The following is a 17860-nucleotide window of genomic DNA, read 5'->3' as shown; positions in this document are numbered from 1 at the left end:
TGGAGTTGCTTTTCAGTTTAATATTCAACCATTTCTTACTATGATAAAATTATTTTAATTACTTCGTTAATATTCTACGACCTCCGTAACATAATTCGAAACGGTTCTTGAACTATTTTATTATTATTTATTTGGAGCGGATATTAAAATAGGTTTAGTTAACAAATAAAACTGTAAAAATGTGGAAATCTAATATACAAGGTGAATGGGTGTATGAGTATCGGAATATATAGAACGAAATGTCATTTATTTAAACTATGGTCTCTTTTATATGATACTATAAAATTTTATAGGAACTAAAAATGCTTTAATTTGAATAAATTTGACAAAATACTGAACTGCAGGCATAGCTCTACATAAATAGAGTTATTGCTACGATTTTCGATTAGGTATTGGTATTAAAATTTTCTTGGATAAATAATTGCTGAATTTAAGCTTCTAATAAATAAAACCTAATTTAAAATTTCTAGAAAAAAAAATAGTAATGCAATCTACTTGACATGAACATTTTAGTCTACGGACATTTACAACTAACTAAATGCTGGATGCACTTCCTACTTCTACTAGTAGCATTTGATAAATGACTGCTAGATACCAAACGTAATTGACACAAAATAAGTGGATTTGACGACAACGAATCCTACGACCCGCGTACAGCTGTTACTAAGCCGATCTTACGCGATCCAGGTTCAAATCTTAACCAATGTGATTTCCGTGGGTTTGTTAATGTACTTTTATTTATGTGTTCATGATATAATACACATACATAAGCTAAAATAAGATAAAACATAACACAACTATTATATAAGTAAAATTTGTGTTACTATAGACATTTACACCTTTGATGTATTCAATATCTTTGCATACAGTCTCTGTGATATCAACGCTGGGTCTGGGTGTTTATGTACTTGTATTTAAGTGTGCACTACATAATACATAGGTAATATTTAATACATAAAGGCTAAAATAAGACAAAACCTAATAGAACTATTTCAAGTAAAACTTGTCTTACTATAAAGTAAATTTACACCTTTGATACTCGTATATTCACAATCTTTGCATACAGCCTCAGGGTAGCTATTTGATCGATCACGTTTGCTTATTACTGGGCTTTGAACTATGATGGAGCGTCAACGATGCTTAACTATATGGATACAATTTTATTACTACAATTTCTCAGCTTCACACTTATTATTTACGAGACATCTTCGTGCACGTGATTTACTATAAGGATGGTTTAGATTTTAGAATTAAGTCTGTCCGTATGTTATACAGGGTGAATTTTTCAAACGGGCCTTCAGGGCCAAATCCGAAACTATAAGGATTAGCGAAAAATGCTGAAAGGAGTTACGAGGCCGATTTTGATAAAAACTAAAACTGCATCATTCGTTTTTTACAATATGTTTTTCCTTAGCCGGGAATCGAACGAGTTCATTTTGAAAAAAAATACATCCTCTATATTATTCCATTATCTGATAGTGTCGCTTATAAGGATCAAATTCTGGGAAGTAATGTTATGTGACAAATTAAAGGAAAAGGAAAATTATGAAGAAAATACAAATTTTTTCATACATTGGCATACTAATTCATAAGGATAATACATAATAAATGATTTATGTATAATTCTTTAGAAACATACATAAGTCATACCATTGAAGAACTTGTTGGTTAATCAACTAATTATTCGATGTTATGACCATGACATACGGCTTAGTATGAGAAAGTAAATAGTTTGGCAAATAAGTTACCGCCGTTTTTAGGATTTATTTTTAATAAAAATAGATCACTGATTAACTAGTAAATTCTTATTGTTTGTTGTTTACAACTTCGTTTCAACGTTCAGTATGATTTTCTATATCTTTTTGTTTAGTAATCACTCGGATTTGATTCGAAAAAGTCATTCTCGCAAATTGTCAACTTTACATCTGTATTAAACGAAACTCCGCTCATAGCAAGTGAAATCTATTATAATGGTCCTAAAAATATCCTTAACTAAGTCGGACATAAAAATTTAAATTCTTGGAGAACAAAACATCCGCTTTCAAATGATTTGAATGTATGAATGATTTTTAATGTGCCAAAAATATTGTTAATACGGGAGATGTTTAAATTGATGAATGGCGGGAACTTAACTGCCAAATTAATATTAAGAAATATGTATTTTCTTAAAATTGAGGCTTTTCCTTAAGTTTGTCATTTATCATTACTTCCCAGAATTTGATCCTTATAAGCAACACTATCAGATAGTGGAATAATATAGAGGGTGTATTTTTTTCCAAATGAACTCGTTCGATTCCCGGCTAGGGAAAAAGTTATTTTAAAAAGTAATGATGCAGTTTTAGTTTTTATCAAAATCGGCCTCGTAACTCCTTTCAGCATTTTTCGCTAATCCTTATAGTTTCGGATTTGACCCTGAAGGCCCGTTTGAAAAATTCACCCTGTATATTTTAGATCCTCTACGTAACATCCACAATTTATTTATGGAAAGAAACCTATGCCCAGCAGTAGCCCTAAAATTGTTGGTATAAGTTTTGTTTGCAAAGATTTTATGGAAGTGTCTACCTACAGCACTACCTTAAGATTTTTTTTTATAATGTAGGAGTAGCAGACGAGTATGCAGTCCACCTGATCGTTAGCGGCTACTGCCGCCCATGGACATCTGTAATCAACCCCAGATAGTTTTCCTAAAATAATGATTAAAGTTGTTACTAAGGCTGATAATAGTTAACAAGATTAACATTATGGTAATTAGGTAGCATAGTCCGCGTACAACTTCTAGTCCGCTCTGAATATAGAAATGAATCGCGTCGCCATAGTAAATTGTATTACACCTGCTCGCAACAACTTCAGAGTCGACTAGCAGTTTGGCGCGGACTATACTACCTAACGACATAATCATGCATTAGCTACCTACCAAAATAAATAATATTTTTCCCCACCCAGTTTATAACTACTTTAAACTAAGTTTATTTATAAACTCAATCAATTAAAATAACAATAAAAACAAAATACAATAAAATACTATACAAATACATCGTTTATGTTACTACAATAAAAATTGTTACGATGTAACAATACCTCGAGTGAATAATTGTTTTCTTTTGTGATAAATAAAACAGGTCAGTCTGGTTAATTTTTTACGAAATTTATTTAATCAATTAGACTTGTAGGTTATTGTACTTTTTCGTCTGCAGTTGTTTAAATTTTGTAATTGTTACCTTCAGTCTATTGTATTCAATGTCTAGATGTATTGTTCGAACGCGAGCAGGTGACCGATAAACGATTTTCTCACTTGAGTAAACAGCAATATTTTGACATGTTATGTAATAGTTGGGAAGCCCATGAGGGGATTTCGGAAGTGTCTCAAACGCGTCAGACTAAGATATGGGAGATACCTTACACTCTGTAAAGTATCCTTAACCATAAATGAGCTTTCTATGTCGGGGAGTTCGCAGAACCAAAAAAATCGATCACTGGACATTCATTATATGTATAGGACTATTTGATAGTGTCACTAATTAGCATGAATCCCTGAGAAGTAATGATGCATCACAAACCAAAGGAAAAGCCTCATTTTTAGGAAAATACATTATTCTTCATACATTCTCATACAATTTTATTTGCAAATCGTCAGAATAAGAAAATCCCCCGCTGAATCGAAAAAATGTAACGTACATCAAGGTGTTAGTATTGTATAAATGTTTCTGTCTATATTTCTTACGTTGGTTTCACTGTCAGAATCTGTAAGTAAGTACCTACATATCTAAATAAATAAAATACCTGTTAAAATTCTCTACTACTGTTTTACTAATTTATTATAATTATGACAACGTAATAGATAAGAACAACAAACCTAAACTAAATTTAGTTTACTTCATATAAATGAAGTTTTAATCGTCTTTATATATCCAAACGTATGGGCAAATACTAAATTACGGAACACAGTTGAACTGACTTGGACCTAACTTTTATAGGAGAATAGCTTTAGATAAAATCAACACTGATTTTATGCGGAAAATCTAAGTGTTTCGCGAAAATTAGCAAATACCTCTTACTCTTATAACATCACATAAGTATTATTATTTTGCGCAATTTACTCGTTACTAACCAGTAGTTAAACCCGATCCTTATTTTACAGCTACTCACTGTGCAATAAATTTAAATAGATTACTCTACTTTCTTGATACACATGCATACCTACTAGTCTACCTATTTCGATAAAAGGAATGTCGTGTAACATTTATTTTAAATGTATCTCAATAATAACAAAATAAGATATACATAATGTATGTGTCTGCGTTATACTTCGACACCGGAGTCATCATCGTTCACTATTTTTGTTACAAAACCATCGTTCATACAAAATCATGTTATGCATCGGAAGAAGAGTGTGATAATACAACGCATCTGCGATAAACGCTCAGTTTAACGTTTAACTATTTTATTAACCGACTTCAAAAAAGGAGGAGGTTTTTCAATTCGACCGTATATATGTTTTTATATCCCTTAAGGCTTTAACGGAACTCATGAGAGTACATATTTAATGTACATATAAAAATAGGATCTTGTGCACTCGATTAAAGCTACTTTTATCGGATTTTAATGTTAAGCAACACAAAATATCAAACCTGATTTATTATTATATCCATTTTTTTAACGAGAGGGAAACCTTCAAAAAGTACCCGGTGCCGTGGGAACGACACAGGGTTACATGGGATTTTTACCGCACTGAAACCCTCCCGGTGGCCGTCCTCAGCGCTGCGTCGAGGACTCCGGGATCTCCAACGGAACGCAACCGGAGTCCTCTTGGCGCGTTGCCACGTCGGGCTCCGCCCAGGCGAGCTTAACGCTCACCACACCATCTGGTGTTCACGACGGTATGCGACCACATATACCGCCGTCCATCCCGGGGTTGCTGGCCAGGCGGTTCGAGCTCCTACTCTTGCCGCCCGCAACCTCGGAAGCCCCCTTTTAGTCGCCTCTTACGACAGGCAAGGGATACCGTAGCCCTATTCTGGTCTCGGAAACCAAGAAATAGACCTGAGCATTACTTATGTTAAGAATGTTAATAACCTAAATAAAGTAGTGTTATGCGTGTTACAGTTATACATCAGTAAAGTGCGTGCCGAGTCTCGCTTCGATTTGCCTAAGGTCAATGTATTAGCGGCTATTGTTGACGCTTGTAGGGCAGTCGATAAATCGATTAGTAATCGATGACTATATGCGATTTTGCGATTGCAGTATTGTATATGAACTAACCTTATATATTGTAGATTTTATTATCAACAAGAAGTGGCAAATGACCAATATGAGTATTGATTATGCAGTCGATATATTAAAAAGTGTTCACATGATGATTGCTACTTTTAAGGACTTAATTATAACGCTTAAGTTTCTCTCTTAGATCTTCAGTCTTTCGAGATCTATTGATGGATGGACATTAGACCTCCTCTAATAGGCGCCACTACTACCATGCCGTAAACATAACATAACGTAGTATACCTATTCCTGAACGGGTCCTTCCAATCTTATTTTACACTGCTGTTCTTAGACGAAACTAGATTTGCTATTCACATCATCAAAGTTAAACGTCAAACAGTTTTACCACTTTTATAATGCTTCAACATAAGTTTACTTATCCTTAGTACGAAAAGTAGGACATCAATGGGCCCCAGGCAATATATTAACACTGTTATGCAAACAATAAGGAAGATTAAAGGAAAACAAACTTACACATAGTACTCAAATATCACGTACCTACTTTTAATGGTTACACATACACTTAGCTCGTAAAGTGCTCGCTTCCTTATTAGTTTTATGAAAACTTCATTGCATTTGTATTAACGAGTATAACCATTCACTGACGGTTACACAAAGCTTGACGAAGATGAATGACAACTAGAAGCCCACACGTATGATCATAGGTTTGTTGGTTGTTGTGGGAACACTGGAAATGACTTGGTCGTAAGCTGTAAGCTCTTTGTTTAATAATTTTTAGTGTCTAATATTCTGTATGGCGCCAGCGCCGCAGATCAGCGCCATTGACCTTATTCTAAGAGGAGATTGAAATTACGCTGACTTGGGACTTCACCTACCATTTAACTTTTAGGCATCTAAATTATATTCATTTTTATACTTCAAAAGTTGACTATTCATAATATCAGACTATGTTAAAAACACTATATGAGTGAGTACTATGAATCAATTTTAGTAGTAGGTACGAGTATGTTTTAAACAAAGCCCTCGTAATGGCACTAAAGTTAGCATCATGATGAGGCAATCAAACATTATGTATATCAATCTACCAACTCTTATTTTAAATATTACACTTTTATTAATAATACGAGTCGTAAAGTTTTAACACACATGACAATTACGAAAAACTACAAGAGATTGAAATGAAATTACAAACGTAACGGTAAATTTTATCTATATTTTATTCACACGTTATCGTGGCTAGTAAACTCATAGCATTTCATTTGCTTATACGGAAAACGTTCGTCTGTAAATTGGATATCGAAGCCTTATGAATACTTCTTTTTATAATATTGAGTAGCAGTAGCAAACGAGCATGCAGTCCGCCTGATCGAACATAGATGGAAAACTGCCGCCCGTCGACATCTGTGAGATCAAACCTTGATAAGATTAGATTTCAACCTGAAGTTGACCACAATTGTGTTGCCATCTTTGAGGCCTAAGCTGAAAGACCTCGGAAAAGTATGTCTCCCTTACCACATCCTTCAAAGTAGAACACAGCATCGCTTAACACTGCTGTTAAGCGATGCTGTGTTCTACTTTGAAGGATGTAAGGAGGTTGTGTGTTTGTAAGGATTGTGTGTTGTTTTGTGTTGTTTTTGTGCTGTGAGTGTAGAAAGCGTTTGTGTAGAAAGCGTTTGTTATGAGGCAATAATAAAATATGTACCTACTTGCGGAAGTATATATGTTGTGTATATTATATGTAGTAGCAGGAAGCATTCCTACAGTTCCTGATGTTATGTGATCTATCCCAAGGTCCCCAAGTAAACATGAGATCAAGCACAGGGCCTTCGCTACGCCTGACTAAGTTGAAACTCCTCATTTATAAATAAATACGTCTCAACACACATTCAATCCAGAAATACTATCTATAGTTTAAGCTATGAAAAGTGTTGAGGTATCAGTGATATCCATGAACATATGTAATTAACACCAAAAAAGATTACTATCCTCTCTGAGGTCGACCACAGATGTATTTTCTGAGAACCAAGTCTGAATGCCTTGAGTTACATATAAACTAATAGTCCTTGTCCATGTCCATGTAACCTAATTTGTTCCTTCTCCGTGTTAACGCCATGTATTTTTCATGTTAATGTTTTCGTCCCTTTTACCCGTCAGACCAAAACTCCGCTGCACTGAACAGAAATCGCCGCTTGAATACATTCCTAAATATTTACATCTGGTACCCAAAGGCTATTAATTTTTTTTTTTCAAACACAGATCAGCAAACATTTCGATGACACAGAGAGTGTACTCGTTTCAATGGGTGCCTATTTGATCTCCACAATGTACGTAGACGTACGAGTAGGTAGACGCTTAATACCAACTTCTAGCTGATACTGGTATGAACTACTAATGATTACGGAAATCGCTCCACTTGTCATCTGACACTACATCAATGTCACGACCGAGACCTTCTGAGGTGTATTCACTTTGATTTAACATAACTCAATCAGAATTTAAATAGAGCAGATTGTAAAGATGATTTTTATTGAACAATATTTTCTTATCCGGACGTGCAGGATACGTAGTTTCATACTTCTTTATAAAGGTTCGGGATGGTTTACGGTAAGAAAGGAATATAAGGTAAATTCAGGAAGTAGATCTATTTGTGACTCCGGTTGCGTTTCTTTGGAGATCCCGGAGCCCTCTACGCAGCGCCGAGGACGGCCACCGGGGGGGTTTTAGTGCGGTAAGAATTCCACATAACCCTGCGTCGCTCCCACAGCACCGGGTACCTTTTGACGGTTTCCCCCTCGTAAACGAAAAAAGCCTTTTTATGAAAAATATAAGAACATAATGGATATCATTTCGTACCGATTCTCTCTCTCACTCTTTGTAGTAGTATGCTCTTGACAGAGTATCGTGGCCATTTTACTGATCACCATTTAGGATAAGACACTTAGGTTATATCTTATATTGTGTATGTGTGTGTCCGACTTGTATATAAACTTTAATTGATCACGATAAACACTTGATGAAATTGAATGTGGTAACCTCTACCTTGAATAAAATTGAAAGTAATATATGCTTACCATCTGCTCTCCATCCAGGTACACTAGGTGTATATTGTGTGATATCACATACGAATCACCTGAATTAATATTAAAAAGTCATGACCATATTTTATTTTATTAAACACTTACGTCATGTTTGAAAATTTTCATCGTTACTCATTACTTATGAGTAAACTTTGATAATAATTAATAGGTAATAAATGAATCGGATAATCTACCAGTTCGTATTAGACCAGTATGATAGAATACGTACTCCAGACCAGTCACAGCATTAAGGAAATTAATGGAACCTATGTCATAATATTCCATGATATGGTTATAACATAATTATAACCGTATCATGGAAATAAAAAAACATACGCTGAACTCAATACGGTAATATAAGACCAAGATTTTAAAAGAAATTATTTTCGAAAAAGAAGATGGAGAAATGTATCCTTGAACGATAAGCATCCTTCTATATTGGCCCAAAGACAGCTGAATTGAAAAGTCCATGGAATGTTTGGAGTGGCGCCAATTATTAGGAAACGTCCAAGCAAGACCCTCCAACAGGTTCCTGGATTGATTGATGAATGAATAATTGAATAGAAGAAGATAGACGACCATAGCAGAACGTTACTGACATCGAGATATTCCCAGGAATTTTCCACGAATAATACGCATTACAGTAATCAAATGAAGCCTAATCGCTTCGATTGCCCATATTATTACAATAGCGTCTTATCACGATTTCTCACATTCCTCAGATAATAACAAAAATATCATTTATTACGCCGGCGCCACACCCGCTGCTAACTGATATCTGAGAAATTCAGTGAATTTTGTAAGGAATGTTCATAATTGTGTGCATATAGCAACATAATTATTTTTGGAATGGCGCCAGCTGAGAAAAGCCTGTTTTACCAAATGCGGTTACTGTTAGACATATAGGTGACGTAGGAGATAGTGAACTTGAGGAGTTCATCCACAGCAAGATATACAGAGAAAACATAATAAAATTCAGAGACTTGGCAATATGGGACTTGGAGACATTCATTACTTACACAGAGGATTGCGACGGCTGCTTACTGATCGTTATAGACGTCTAGAAGAGCATTCTCCACAATGCTGTGATCGTCCACAAAAAATACTGCATACATAATTGGTCAACATTGCATTGAAATTCGCTAGCTGATACGATTTTCCTTTAGCCTGTGCTGATAAGTATGTAACCTAGTTAGTCAATAATCTAAGAACTTATTACTAATGGCTTAAGATATTAATATCAAAATATCTAGCTCAGATCACAAGTGGATTCATAAGTGGTAAATCAAGTAGTTGTCTAGTCGGCAACTTTTATATAGCAAAACCTCTTATTAACACTGAATAGAGTTTCTAGATACGTTCAATCGTTGTTACGCTGAAGTATCGTATTGTCATTGGATATACAATAACCTAACCTGGTGACTAAGACCTTTAGGCGCTTTGTGAAATTCACGGTTGAAATACGAATCAGAGCTGAAAAAGTAGGATATAAGCAAACAGATATGAGCAAAAACGGCAAAATATATAAAAATGTTTGAATTTAAGTAGCAGTCCTTTTTTATGATATAAAAAACTGGAAGTAATGGCAATAAAGGCGTTGTCCAACTGATAGTAAAATTAGATTTCTACTGGAGGGGGCGCAGATGCGTTATTATCCCTGTGGAATAAGTTAGAACTTTCGTAAAAGTATGCCTCTCTTACTGCTTTCTGAGTATACTAAAATAATAAAGTGAGAAACTATAAATTTTTCGGACGTCAAAAGCCGTAGGGATGTCCCGATTCTCAGTAACTACCATAGATAAGTAAAGATACGCGTATAATAAGAAAAATGAAGATACGTAATCTTATAATAGTAATAATAAATACATTCACAGATTAGAATTTATAATTTTATGAATTCGTATCAAAAATATTATGACAGGATAATTTCGGGCAATTTTAATTGTAAATTTCATTGCCGTATATGATGTGATGATGATCACATGAGTGATAGAAAATATTTGTAAGATAAGATACTAAATCGTAGTGTCGGTTTAGAAAAGCTTCAATAAATATCTTAGAATAAGGAATTAAGTCTAAAAGATAGTCAGCCGTACAGCTGTTTTTGAATACATAAGGCACTTACCATCATAATTATGTATACGGAAAACTCCTTAATAAAAGGCCGTGAAATGAGTTATGTGATACAGAAAACTTACGAAATTTTTCGATTACAAATAAACGTTCCATACAGCTATAGGTATATCAGCTAGACATATTTTTTTAGTATTATATAAAGTTATTATTGTTCCTATGATAAAATACCTTTTTAGTATTATACAAAGTTGTTATTATTGGTATGATAGAAGTGATAATGGTATTACACCAATTTCCATGATAATAGTATCAGGGTAAAAATTTAAATTAAATGTTAAATATTTATTTTGACACGTACCTACTGGTATTATTATTTTGATATGTCGTAGGCTTATGGCAAGGTTACCAGTTGATAGAAAGCCGACAATGCTTTACTTGATTTTATCATATTATTACGCTTTCAATAATTTAGTCAAACATATCCCTTGCAAAAGAAAGTCAACATATCATCACATGTACAAATATGGTCGCTCGGGTGGCTAAAAGTCAACTAAGAGTTACATCATCAGTGCAAACTCGTGGGCCAGAGAAAGCAATATATCAAATACTCATCCGAGTTGTAAAGGAATTAATCAGTTGCATCTCTTCTCGTGTCGTAAGAAACCATAGACGTAGGAACCAGATAGAGTCGTAATGCAAAATATTTTCTACTTACATCAATCAAGTACATACGAAACCATATCTACGGGTATTATTGGTTTAAGTATATATAGAGCTTGTAGAGTTAATGAACATTCATTTAAGTAAATTTGCGTGTAATCTGATTATCTGAACCAACCAGCATGTAGTCCTATACTCCTGTCCGAATACTGTACCAATTTATAGATTTACGAGTAAAAAATATTATTCGAATCGAATCGAAGTCGAATACTTCGTTTATGTTAAGTACCAAAGAAAACGACATTTTATAAATTCTAACGCTATGAATGAAATGATTAATCGTAACTTTCACGTTATATACACCATGTTTTTATCATTACAAAAAAGACTATGATTAAAATATTTGAGTTATCATAAAAAGGGTCACTAAATTTGTAAGAGCATAAAAATCACTACGTCAGAAGAACTTACGCGGGTGTCCTGTCCCAATGTTAACATTCCACAACAATGTTTGATGAAGCCCTTATCGATGGCAAACAGGAAATGGATCCAATAGCATTCGACCGCAAGGTGTCTGGGCAAATGTTTTACATAAACCATTGCCTGCTCAATTGTTTGAACAAAGGTTTTACCAAATATTGGGACGACACGGTGCTCTTTGAATCCGAGACCTGTCTTTATAAACAGAATTTTGTTTTCGGCAAACAACACTCATTCAAGCTCACGATGCGAAGAATAAGTTACGTAATATAACGTCTGAAAGCAATAGGTAATAATAAGTATTGTGTAAATAAGGAAGAAATGGCTATAAATTTCTTGTAGATCTTGGAAAGCCAGCCATATTTATACCCCTTTGTTCTTTGCTCGATGACGCAAGCGCACTGTCGACATGGCCCACAAATATCGAAATAGGACAAGATTATGAATAAGCCAGCACAACCGTTACCGATGACCAGAAGCCAATAAAGTAGCTGAGGGCTAATCGAAATCCCGTACCCACAAACGAAGGAATGCTCATTCGAGCCCAGTTTATTCCTAAAATCTCACCACGACCAGATAAATTTCTACTGACCAACGATAAATTTAGCTAAGCACTCAGTAAAGTTTATGGGAAAAGCAGTGCTATAGAATCTTATAATAATAAAGTTTGACAACGAATATGCTTACAGAAATTGACAGGACATTGAGTTGTCAGGAATAAATTTAACTGTCAGAGTAGTTAACGAAAGTAGTTATAAATGCAGTCAGACTGTAATATAAACCTTGTCAGCTTAGCAATAAGATACGTGACAGCAAAATTTATTAAGTGCACTGGTCCGAACGTAACCAAATATTGTCAATTTTAAGTTAATAAATGCATTTTTGAATATAATTTAAGTAAAGGATATTATAATGTTGCAAGAAACTAGTTTTCAAATAGGTCAAGTGTCGAAAATGTTTAAATACAGTAAAAGATTTATTGAAATTGAATCTTTTCTTCCGTTCCTAGCTTTGAAATTTACAAATGTATAGTCATTTCCTTAATAGCACTTAAAATATATTACGAAAAAACATTTAGGTAATGTTTTACATAATGTCAAATGTTAATACTTAAACGATTTATCAAAATAAACTGTGCTAATTTTTTCATATACACAAATATGGTAATTTTCAAGATCCTATTAAATTATTTACACCATTAACATTTACATCAGACAATGTTCGTCCGATTTGACACACTCCATCCTACTGCCAACTAAAATGGGCATGGATGGCACGCCTGCTCGTCTTCAAATACCAGCCGTATATTTGAAAAGGTCGCAGATCACTCAAGCAATAAGGGAACACATGTCAACAATGTATGACACACTGTTCAAGGCGTTGACAATCTAGAAATTGGAATTGATTTATGTGACATGTTAACTAGGTGTGAGGAAGCAGGAGATGCCCTGGAAGATTAAGTCACAGGAGATGATAAGAGCAAAATGTTTGCTTACTGCGCAATGAAAATATCAAATTAATGAAAGTAATGATTTTCATACCAATATATTTATTGCGTATAAAGTGTAAATTTCTGATAGGGAATCGTTGATATAAATATTTACAAGTCATAACCAGAATCTAATTCGTACCTATAATTAATTATAATTCGATAAATATTTTCAGGCAAATAATTAATTTTCTATCAATATCACAGATGCTAAAGGACTAGTCAAGTAAATAACGATGTATATAATTTAAAAGCATTAATAACAAATAGCAACATTCAAAGATAATATCAATAGTAATGGTGGTAGCCTTAAACAATATTTATGAGATATGGGAATTTAAACTTGTAATAAGGTAAATCACAGAAACCAGTTAACGTGGAAAGGTATTTTACTTGACATTATAAATGAGCTTAAACTATTCCAACATCTCACATTAGTATCGAAGAAAGAAATGTAGATTTATGTAACAAACAAAGGAAACCGAAAGATAGAAAGTTAATGGAAATAAATAATAATAAAGATAATACTAACATAGGGTAACGCGTCGCCATGATGCATTTCAAGTCCATTATTCAATGTGTAGTGTACCAAACCCGTGATATATGGGCACTGATTTATATTTTGTATTAGAACGCTGAGGTAATGGACGTATGGAGTATTCATATGCTAAAGGTATCGTAACACTACAGACGAGAAGAGAATAGTATGAACGGAAGCTAATAATCATATTTAGATTTAATAGAACCAAGTGGAATATGATATAATAACATTTTATAGTTACGAGCTCGTGAAGTTTGTTCTTTGAAAATCAGCGCTACTATTAAACTTTATTTATGGGATAAACAATACATAAAGCGTCAGTCATAAATAGACATCTTGTTTTTTACAGAGTAATTAAGACCGTTATTGTTGTTTTAGCCTAATATTTTGGATTTGAATTAGAAATAAAGCATACTGCACCCATCTTAAAATATTTCAGGCATTGGTTGTTATGATAGCGATAAAATGTTTAATAGTTTATCGTCTATTCATTGTTGGTCTAACAGTAATAAAACTTTGCACCCATATTTCAATGTCTCTGAGCTCATGGCAAAAGTTATCGAGTCCCACTTGAAGATGGGCGGTCCATTGCTTTTGTGAGTCAGAGTTAACATACTTATGATCGTGACGTAAATCAATTTATTAACTCACATAGAATTTCATTTAAGAACTACATGTACTTCAACGTCAACAAACTATTTGTGTTATATTGTGCCATCAGTAATAATGCAAATAACTGTAGTGAAGATCCTGTTGTATCATTTATCACTTCTAAAGTGTATATATAATGTTTACCATAAAACATAGCTTAACAAGTAGGTTCCCCAAATTTTATTTCAGCAAGAATAAGATAAGAAAAGAAAAAATGATTCTATACATGTCTATAGCACAAAAAAAAGAAATACTAGAAACTATATTTTAACTTTCGTCATCTATTTAATTTTTAATAAAGAACTTAATCATAGCATCGATATAATTTTCAAAACATTACAAAACCCTAAGCTACGTCTTTATTACAGTAATGCCATACACACCTCATTCCATACAATCAAAATTCTTATTTATTTTCCTCAGTTCTGATGGTAAGCTCGCAGCGTCAAAGGGATTAATTCCCAGGAGAGCTGCGTGAAGCTCGCATGCGCCCGCGCACGGTCGCACGTAATCTGCCTGATTTCATGTTTGACATTCAATTATTTACGCTATACGGATCCGTCCATCAGGATCTTGGGATCGTCTTACTGTTGAATTATTAACTTCGCGAACCGGCACAACATGATACTCTTAAATATGCTAGAATATAAATAAATTTTCGTTGATTTGCAAATTTATAGCGGGCTGTTACCTATAAGGTCGCGATCTTGACGAATATTGTTGGTAGAGATAAGCAGAAGGTTACTAGATTAGCATGGATGCCCATTTGTCTACAATTCTACAATCCGTTTGCAGTTCCAAGGACAAAGTATCAGTTTCACAGAACATTTCAGGTGTCCCCCAAGAAATATTTAGAAAATTTAATTTTAACAAAAAATTGAACAGCAGATATCGTTTATTTATTTATATTCACATACCTCAATGGCATCAGTTACATCAACAGTTGCAACGAGCGATTGATAATGAATTCACAATGTATTCGTATATAACACTAAATATACTTGTAACAGACCCGTACAACCATACTAAAGTGCTGTCGATTCATTTGCATTAAAAATCTCGATTCTATATAATAAATTGTGTTGGCACCAGAGATTGATATTGGAATCTAAACGAGACGGTATTACACCCACTCGATGTAAACTCCAATCGTGTAATACACAAATCACTAAATAATCAATTGCATTATGCGAATATAATCGATTCAAAGCATCAGTATCGATACGATCCAGTCGACGCGTGGGCTTGACGCCGTGTTATCTGTCTGAAGCTTGCGACGCGAATGTAGTCTTTATATAGCTTACTCTTTAATCTGCATGTTACTAGCATTCATATAACATGTTCATTTGTGATCATCGATGTTCAATTTTTTATGTCATCATTTGTTGATCTGTGGTTGCTATCTTTTTTATCAACTTCATCTAAAAGTAATCGTCCTTATTCAAATACGGTTCTTTAATTATTATGAAGTCCAAATACTAAACTAAAAAATCTAAAACCATTATCTATGCAATTCATTAAAACCCATCATTTTATTCTATATTCTATTAAAATTGCTAAGATATGAAACGTTTATTGAATATCAATAGAAGCACTTAAACTTAAAATGGACACCGAACTGACGAATTCGACAAAATCGACTGCCCCAGAGGTCAAGTTAATAGACCATAAACACGCTGTTAAAATATAATGTCCATCAATGGAATATAGGAAAAGATAAAATAAATATATTCAACAATTTAAGACCCTATTTCAACAGATTTGGAGTTTACGATACTACACCAAATGAATTTGAAGTTGTTAACAAATTATAAGCTAAAAGATTTGACACTTAACCGTAAGGACGTAAATCAATGCCCCTTTCACGTTTATCTTTATTGTTTCAATAAAATTTAAATATATTCGATAATGGTTATCGTTTTTTGAATGCAAAGATTTGCTAAACTGTAAATGTTTTAGAAAAATCTTATGAAGCTATTGTAATTCGTAATAGATAATACATACATAATATTTGTTCTAATTTGATTAAAATGATAATATTCTGGTTTTCATATATTATCATCGAACGAAATTAAAGCAGCAATAAAGAATGCAAACACTGTTGTAATTAACATTTGTAATTAACCCAAAATGATATTACAGTGTGTAAAGTCAATCATAAAACGTTTTACCACAAATGCTTACGACTTCATTGAAACCAGAAATAGTAATGCTAGGTATTGCTCCGGTTGTCCCTAGTCCCGGGGTATTCTAGTCCCGGAACTACTACCGTAGACACCGTAGCCCTATTCTAGTCCCGGAAGTAGTTCCGGGACTAGAAAAGGGCTACGGTATCCCCTGCCTGTCGTAAGAGGCGACTAAAAGGGGGCTTCCGGGGTTGCGGGCGGCAAGAGTCCGAACTCTTGCCGCCCGCAACCCCGAACGAAGAGAACTTGAACGAAGAGAGTGGCTCGAACTGTCCAGTAAGCGACCCCGGGAAGGACGGCGGTATGTGTGGTCGCATACCGTCGTGAACACCAGATGGTGTGGGAGAAGCGAAAACTGCTCTCCCAGAGCCCGATCAGGACATCGCGCTTGTAGGACTCCGGTTGCGTTCCGTCGGAGATCCCGGAGTTCTCGTTGAGGACGGCCACCAGGGGGATTTTAGTGCGGTAAAAATCCCACATAACCCGGCGTCGCTCCCACGTCGTTAGGTACCTTTTGAAGGTTTCTCCTCATTAAGAAAAAAAAAAGGTATTGCTACTATTGCTCCTGTGGAGGATACCGGTGGCACTTCCGGAGTCAAAATAAAGGTTCTACCACCGTTAATTGTAATAGGTACAAAATTAACAAAAGTTTATGTCGTAAATACACATAAAGATGTAGATATTTAAGCATAAATAGTTATTGCACGTAATAATCAAATATACAAGCACTTTAACTTCAAGCAAGGATATAACCAACATACAATATTTACGACAGTAGCTCGTAACAAATATTATTTCTTCCTAATACCCCATAAAATCTTTACGATGGCACAACTACAATAAATATAGATAAACCAGCACTCCCATTACCAACTATATCCTTTTCAATCAAATGACTAGTAATATAATGAACTTGTCAAACAGTTTGATTAATGACTTTGCCGACAATAGAATTAAATTATAAATAAATATGGAAATCATAATCTTTCACAGTAAATAGTAGTAGTAATGCGATAAGGAATAAATAATTAATGTATGCTCCTGTATTTAATCTGTTTATTAATTTTAGGGCTTAGATTTTAATCTAGTTGTGTTCTGATTTCAAGGATATGGTAATATTTGATTTATAAGAGCCGTTCCGACTAGCGCCATTAATAATCAATATATCAATGTTTTGTGTACCAGAGATCCAAATTTCTAATGGACAGAAATTGACAATTTTCATAGATTTCAAAAATAACATTGGATAGATTGATTATTAGTAGCGGGTGTTAATAGTCCTCAGTTATGTATATCAATATGTCTGATACCTCCCTCAAATAGAGCTTCATGTAATAGGATATCTGATGACATTGGTCGTCCTTAAAATCTGAGCAAAAGCCCGCACCTCTATTTTTGTAGTTATAGGAGTATGTATTAGAAATGATCATGTGTATTAGAAATCATTATGTCTATTCGAATAGAATTTATAAAAGCAAGT

The 17860-nt window shown here is 34.1% G+C and overlaps 1 protein-coding gene across 6 annotated transcripts in view; it reads left to right on the top strand.

Moving 5' to 3' along the window:
• The window catches only part of LOC140749043 (uncharacterized), a 181080-nt gene that overhangs the window by 149522 nt on the left and 13698 nt on the right, over positions 1-17860 (top strand). The gene's annotated exons all lie outside the window — the stretch shown is intronic.

The sequence above is a fragment of the Epargyreus clarus genome, unplaced genomic scaffold, assembly GCF_041222505.1.
Source record: "Epargyreus clarus isolate Ecla_fem2 unplaced genomic scaffold, WU_Ecla_fem_2.2 ptg000017l, whole genome shotgun sequence".
Taxonomy (NCBI): domain Eukaryota; kingdom Metazoa; phylum Arthropoda; class Insecta; order Lepidoptera; family Hesperiidae; genus Epargyreus; species Epargyreus clarus.
The sequence above is the reverse complement of the archived record's forward strand: the minus strand, read 5'-3'. Positions and strand labels throughout refer to the sequence as shown.